This window comes from Pteropus medius, unplaced genomic scaffold (genome assembly GCF_902729225.1).
Source record: "Pteropus medius unplaced genomic scaffold, Ma_sr-lr_union100, whole genome shotgun sequence".
Taxonomy (NCBI): Eukaryota; Metazoa; Chordata; class Mammalia; order Chiroptera; family Pteropodidae; genus Pteropus; species Pteropus medius.
Genome location: NW_024342257.1, coordinates 139,999 through 147,081, shown reverse-complemented (window position 1 = coordinate 147,081; position 7,083 = coordinate 139,999).

The following is a 7,083-nucleotide window of genomic DNA, read 5'->3' as shown; positions in this document are numbered from 1 at the left end:
TGGCCAAACACTACACAGTCTGAGCTTCAAATGGCTCCTGCTTGAAGAGTCACAGAAATGTTGAGAGCAAAGAGACTCCATGTTCCTTTTTCATACTGCACCATGAAGAGCAACATTCATCTGTTTTTAATGTCAAGTAGTCAAACTATAAAAGGAAGCATTATTTCAGAGTCCTTGAAATGACTTATAAAAAGCCTTTCAAGATTAAGATGCTGATGTTGCTATGCAAATGTCTCAGTTGAAAGTGAAATTCTTACAAATAAATGTTTATTTTTCATTTAGAGAAAAATACTATTTTCTCCCCCGTATCCAAAGTGCTATTTATTTAACCACCTCCTGAATGGTTAAAATGGTTTACCTGTCTGTCTTTTATCCTAGACTGTATGAAAAGTATAGATATATTTTTATAATGGAATCATTCTACCATTTATTTCTGTATTGATTGCATTTTAAAATTTCTGTCCTCCTCCGATTGTGTCCTTCAGTTCATCAATCACAAACCTAAGGATCTGTGCTACCTTTACTATAGACATTATATATCTAAGAACTAATCAATCATAATATGTTACAACCTTATACTCTATATTATATATTTTGATAATATAGTGAAAAGTATGTGCATAGAAATGCCTCCTGGTAGAGAACACTGAGCTGTTCTAGCATGTTACAGGTGAATACTCTATAATATATGCCTAGCAATAGAGTGGACTATCTGTGCAGAAAAATACCTCTTCATACAGAATACATTAAATATTAGATAAGATAGCTTTAGACATCCCTTTTAAAGCACTTGTGATAAAATAAGAGAATCAATGGAGGAGCTAGAAATGACAAGAAATGTAATAACAGAGGTCCACAGGGAAGGGTCTCTGGCAATCATGTATGCACCATGTACCACTAACTTCCCTGCACTGAGTTACAGCTGTTTGGCAAGGGGAAGACACACAAATGAAGCTGAGCTGATCAAATTTTCTCCTCTGGAGATTTAAATCTAGGATTCAAAAATTGCAAATCTGTCTTTCGACATGGTTCTAAATTTGAGAGTCGTAGGGCAACAATACTTTGCCACATGGACATAGAAACAAAGAAAGTTAGCCTTCAGTATAAAAGAAAAATGAAGCAGAGAGAATTAAGCAATAGACTGTATTCTCTGGATTTATGGAAGCTTTCTATTTACTGATTCTAGTCTCATTTTGAGGTCCAGATGTTTTCTGCTTGTATTAGTGTACTAGGAATACTATAACAAAGTACCACAGATTGTGTGTCTTAAAAAAAAAAAAAAACAAATTTATTTTCTCGCAATTCTGGAGACTAGAAGTCAGAGATCAAGGTGTTGGTTTCTTTTGAGGCTTCTCACCTAGGCTTGTAAATGATTGCTTTCTCCCTGTGTCTTCATACAGTCTCCTCTCTGTGCATGCCTATATTCTAATTTCCTCTTTTTACAAGGACATAAGTCATACTGGATTAGGGCTCACACCTATGACATTATTTAACATTAAATACCACTTTGAAAACTCTCTGTCAAAATACAGTCACATTATGATGTACTAGGTGTTAAAATTCAACATATGAATTTTGAGGAGATACAATTTAGCCTATACTACTGCCCTTGGTTTCCATGAGACAAATATATATCTTTGCATAACCCATATAAAGCTAAGCCACTATGTGGATCAACTTCAATTAAATCTTGTATACAGAGAATGAAAAATCAACATACAAAAAATAATTGAAACTATTACAATTTTTACAGAGGTATTGGAAAATGCCACAAAGAGATTCCAAAGTTTATACAGCACATTTCTTTTAAATCTTCCTCATCCACTTATCTATTCAAAATCCAAGTTTTTATAACATGGTAGCTCATTCCAACATTTTTCCTTTCTCTCTTGCTACTTCCCAATACTCTAAGTCATATCCAACTCGTGTTAACTATTACCTTTTGCTCCTCCAACTTCTCCCACTCCTGACTGATTATTTTTTGTTCTACAATTAACTCTCTGTGTTTCCAAAGAAATCATAAAGCCAGTCTTGGATTCTTTAATTTCCACTCATCCACAATCACCCACATTTGCCCCAATTACAATTACAACAAAGGCCTATTAACCTGACCCAAGTTATTTTTGCCACCACGACCAAAGGAATTCTGAGTATTATGCAATCTAGGGGAAATATTTGTTTCACTGTATTTTCTCCCTAATAGATATTTTTCCCTCTACTCTGTCTCTTCTATAAGACATTAAGCTTATTCATATTTCTCAAATTCTGAAGAAAATATTTTATTAAAAAAACCTTTCTTCTCAAGAGTTGGAATAGCTTGGCAACAGTATAGAGCTATGATCATAGTAACCAGCCTCCAGAGTACCAAACCTAGATTTCTCTCACTGTTCTATCAGGCTAGTTTAGTAATGTCTGTGTACATATTATTTATAACTGTAAATAATATATAGAGTAACCAGATAACCCCAGGATATTAGGCAACAGGTGCTAATAATATCCTCTATCTGCTCCCCACACCCCCAAAAACCTCCTTTCCACTGATCCCAATACAATTTCTAAAATTTCAGTTATCTGTCTCTTCATTGGCTTTAGTAACTGAAAGACTTATATCAAATGTACATGTATACTTTGAGAAGGGAAATAAATTAGTCAACTTTTTGTAAAGATAATTGCCTTAAGTAAATATGACAGTAGTTGCTAAGTTTTAATGGGTAGAAGGAGTTGGGGCAGACAAGAAAGTTTTGGAGTTTGGGAGGCTACCCAAGATGGTCAAGGTAACTAATGGACAGAATAAAGGCAGTGAGTACCTGGGAAAGGGATGAGGGAAACCAAAGATAGAAAGGTATTGAATACAAACTTTGCTCACATATCTGCAGTTCTCTTCCAGTATGAACACCACAGCTGAAAAAAAAATCATTATTGTAAAAGTTTGAGCCATGGATGCAGAGTAAAATACATGTGTCCTGCTCTTTAATTCAAATACCAAGAGACTAGCTCAGAAATAAAACTTTCAACTTCTTATTCAGTGTGACTAAAACCACTTGAACCTCTTTATTTTCTCTCATATTTACTCCACGTCTTTCACATGTCATTTACTAACTATACTATTATTCAAATAGAGATCCCCGAAACTATAGCACTTAACCTGTATTCGGTACATTATGCTTAGGAATAATACTACCTCGTGTGTTCAAAATATACTCATTTAAAAAAAAAACTCATTTACCTCATTCTGTACTACAATTCAGCTTTTTTCTTTGTATTTCTGGATGGCTGTCTGCTTGGCCACTGGTTGATTCCCTTGGCATTTCTCTCTAACTTTGTATATTCTTTTTTTAGAATTCTAAATTTTGTTTGCTCCTTTCCAAAGAAGTTTCTTGAATTTGTACATATGGTAAATACTGCACTATGCTGGACTGGAGAAAAAGAGTCTTGGGACATTTTTAGAGATTCAATGCAATCAATTAGCATGACATTTATTTTCTGTATATTTTCATTCACTGTGATGTCTTTCAGCCAAGAGTTCAGAGAGTTTTTCAAAATATAAACCAACTCTCACAGCACCTCTGGAAGTAAAAAGAGCAGACAAGGGATGGAAGGAAAATCTGGTTATACAGTATTCAAAAGAAAAAAAAATCTCTGCTGAATACAGTAGAGAAAGACCAGTCTTGGAATTGTTCAGCTTAAAGGAAAAAACCTTGAAAATGCAACTTGGTAGCAATGTCCCCCACCAGAATCGGAAATTAGTTTGGGTACTCAGAGTTATAAAGAAATTACTTTGTATTTCTCTCTCACAGAAAACCTCTGGAGACAAGAACTATAGCAGATAGCATCTCAGAGGTGATAATGTTTTAAATACTTAGACGTGATTGTCAGTGATAACTTTTCTCTGAACAGAGGAAGATAGAGAAAATGACCTTGAAGAGGAATAGGGTTATGGCAATGGATCAATTTCTGCAATTGGCAAGTCCCTGTCATAAAGGATCTGAAGATAGTGTCAGGAATGTAAATATCTGTGTGTGTTGGTGCAGAGCAGCCAAGACTGAGGTGGTAAGTTTAGAACAAATAATAAAAAAAGGACCAAATTTATTTACTTGTAATAATAATTAAGCCAGCTCTTGCTTCCCCTTAAGGACTGAGGCTTAGAGAGAGAGTGGTGGACAGAGATGTAGAAGCCTAGTCTACCTCTTTCCAAACATATTCAACCTCCTCCTTTTCATACTGAATAGGTAATGTAAACATCATGCCTATAACTAACATTTATTTAATGATTACAATATACCAAGCGCCGTAAAAGAATTTTACATACATAATCTCATTTAATCCTCACAGTAACGTTACAAAGTAGGTACTATTAATATTCTTATGTAACATTGGCAAAATGAAGATTCAGAAAGGTTAAATAACTTGCCAAGAATACAAAGCTAGTAAGCTGCAGTTCCAAGATACTAACCCAGGCCTGTCTGACTCCAAATCCCTTATTATCATTTCCTTCACCACACTGCTTCTCTGTCTGAGGGACTAAAATCAGCTCTGATTATATAACTGTAAATGCATTCCAGTCTTACTACAAACCTGGGAGTGAGTGGCATTGGGTTGTATGAAGCTCTGAGAGAAGGATAAAAACTAAACAAAACACATATGGCTCAAGATTAATTAAATAACCCTTTTATTTGCCTCTTTGGCTAATTTTGCCAAAGAAAAAAGCATGTTAATGGTAGAAATAAGCTAAGCTAGGTGACACTGGACAATGTAGTTGACTTGTGGATATGGTAAATAAGAGTCTCCAGACAGCCCCAGAAAACATATGATTACAGAATAGGTAACCTGGAGGAATGTCTTTGTTTTTATGTTTTCTTCTATAGAGAAAATTACACTGTAGCATAACCACAAAACTGTTTAAAAAGTGGAAACTTATTTGTTAAGCTTTTCTAATCCCCGCCTATGTGAACTCTCCCACTTTTGGGTCCACAAACAAATGTACAGTCTCTTCTGCTGCCTCTAGTCCTGCACTGCCATGTCCCATCTGTTTGCTTTTTCTGGCAGCTATATGTCCTCTAAATTCTTCCTGACTTCCTCTTTCTATTGAAACTTATCTACATTCTGTCCCATTTCCTTAGAGCCCAGGAAAAAAAGAAAAAAAAAAGATTTTGTGATGAAGCATTGATAATAATTTAAGGGCTTACCACTTTTAGATAATATTGGCATTTGTATCTCAATAATTATTAATGTTAAGATTATAATCTCTAAGTAGAGCTAGTGGAGTAGATACTCAGAGCAAGGACCATTGCCAGCAAGTCATTTGAATCACGTCATCTAAGAAACTGGAAGCTTTGATAATATATAATTTCTGGGGCTACTTGAAAGCAGAAAGACTAGTTCACTATGACAGGTGTCTCATCAGCCCTGGCTGGGGCATGGAAAAGCTAACCCCAAGGAAACATTGATTAGCAATTTACTCAGCACAAAGAAGAAAGGAGCCCTCAATGTTTGAGAAGGCCTGGCTATAACAGCTTCATTTATATGAGGGATATCTGTCTAAAAGCCTTTTTCATTATTGGAAAAGGATAGGTGGACTAGACAAGCTGTCTTCCTTTGGTTTGTATCAACTCTAGCTTCTTTGGCAGCAAAAAGTAAGAACAATGAAAATAAAAGAAAGTTAAAAAAGAATGGAGATTTAAGCCATAAGACATTGTTCGATATGGATATTATCCCCCATATACTAATAATGCAAGCAACCCATTTTACTGTTATTTGAGATAAAAGAAAAAAGCTTTAGACAAGTGCCTAACATTTCTTGTTTCTCTACAATGAATAAAAATCAACAATTAAATATGTACTTACCTTCTCTTTTTGTGAAAATATGAACATGATTGGAGTATTAGACCTCATCGATTTAGATGTGTCACATGAAAAAAAAAACTCACTAGAAAGTTCAGGAACCACAACAAAGTAATTCTTTAAAATAAATAACTTTTTGACACTTCTAATTCTGTTTTACTCTATCATCTATTTACCCAATTCATTCCAAATTCTACTTTGTCACTTTTCACCCCTGCTTAAAATCTTTCAGTGGATTCCTTTAAATGATGTCTTAGTTTGTTCAGGCTGCTACAACAAAATGCCATAGATTGGGTGACTTATAATGAACATAAATTTATTTCTCACAGTTCTGAGTGCTAAGTCCAAGATCAAGGTGCCTATAGATTGAGTTCTGGTGAGGACCCATTTTCTAATACATAGATGACCATCTTCATCTTGTTGCTGTGTCTTTACATGGTGGAAAGGAAATGTGAGGTCTCTAGGGTCTCTTTTATAAGGACACTGATCCCATTCATGAGGTTCAACCCTCATGATCTAATCATCTCTTAAAGGCCCCACCTCCAATTATGATCACATTGAAAATTAGGTTTCAACATACACAAACTTTGAGAAGATACAAACTATTAGTCTATATCATATAATTTTCTCAACCTTATAGGATCTTTTCTTTAAGTACCTTTCTGCTCTATCTCTCAACACAACCTGCTTACACTCAGCTACGGCACATTCTTTCTGACCTCTTAGATGCATCTGCTTCTCTCTAGTAATATTCTAGTTTAAGCCTACATCATCTCTGCCTTGAATTTGTTCAATAGCCTTCCAGTTAATACTTACCTCTACTTTTTACCACTGCAATTCATTCTCCAGATCACAGCCACAGCCACTCTCACTCTAACTGGCTTACTGTTATTTTTTTTTAAGTCATTCTCCAAAACCACAAATTTGATTGTGCCACATTTTTAGTTAGATCTCTGTAGAAGCTCACCTTTTTTTTCAGGATTAAAATTCAAATTCTTTAGCATCAAAGAGGGCATCCACGAGAAAAGATCTTGCTTGTACTTCCAGCCACATAGCTTCTCGCTTCTTCACCTGCAGCCTGTGTTTAAACAACATAGAAGTGTCTGCAAATTCCTCCAAATGTTGCAGGTCCACCCCTGAAAAGCCTTATTCATAAGAAAACTAGATGTCCACTACTGAGATGTGATTTCAGAAATTCCAGAAAGACATTATCTTAAAATATTTTACACTATGCCCCCCCCC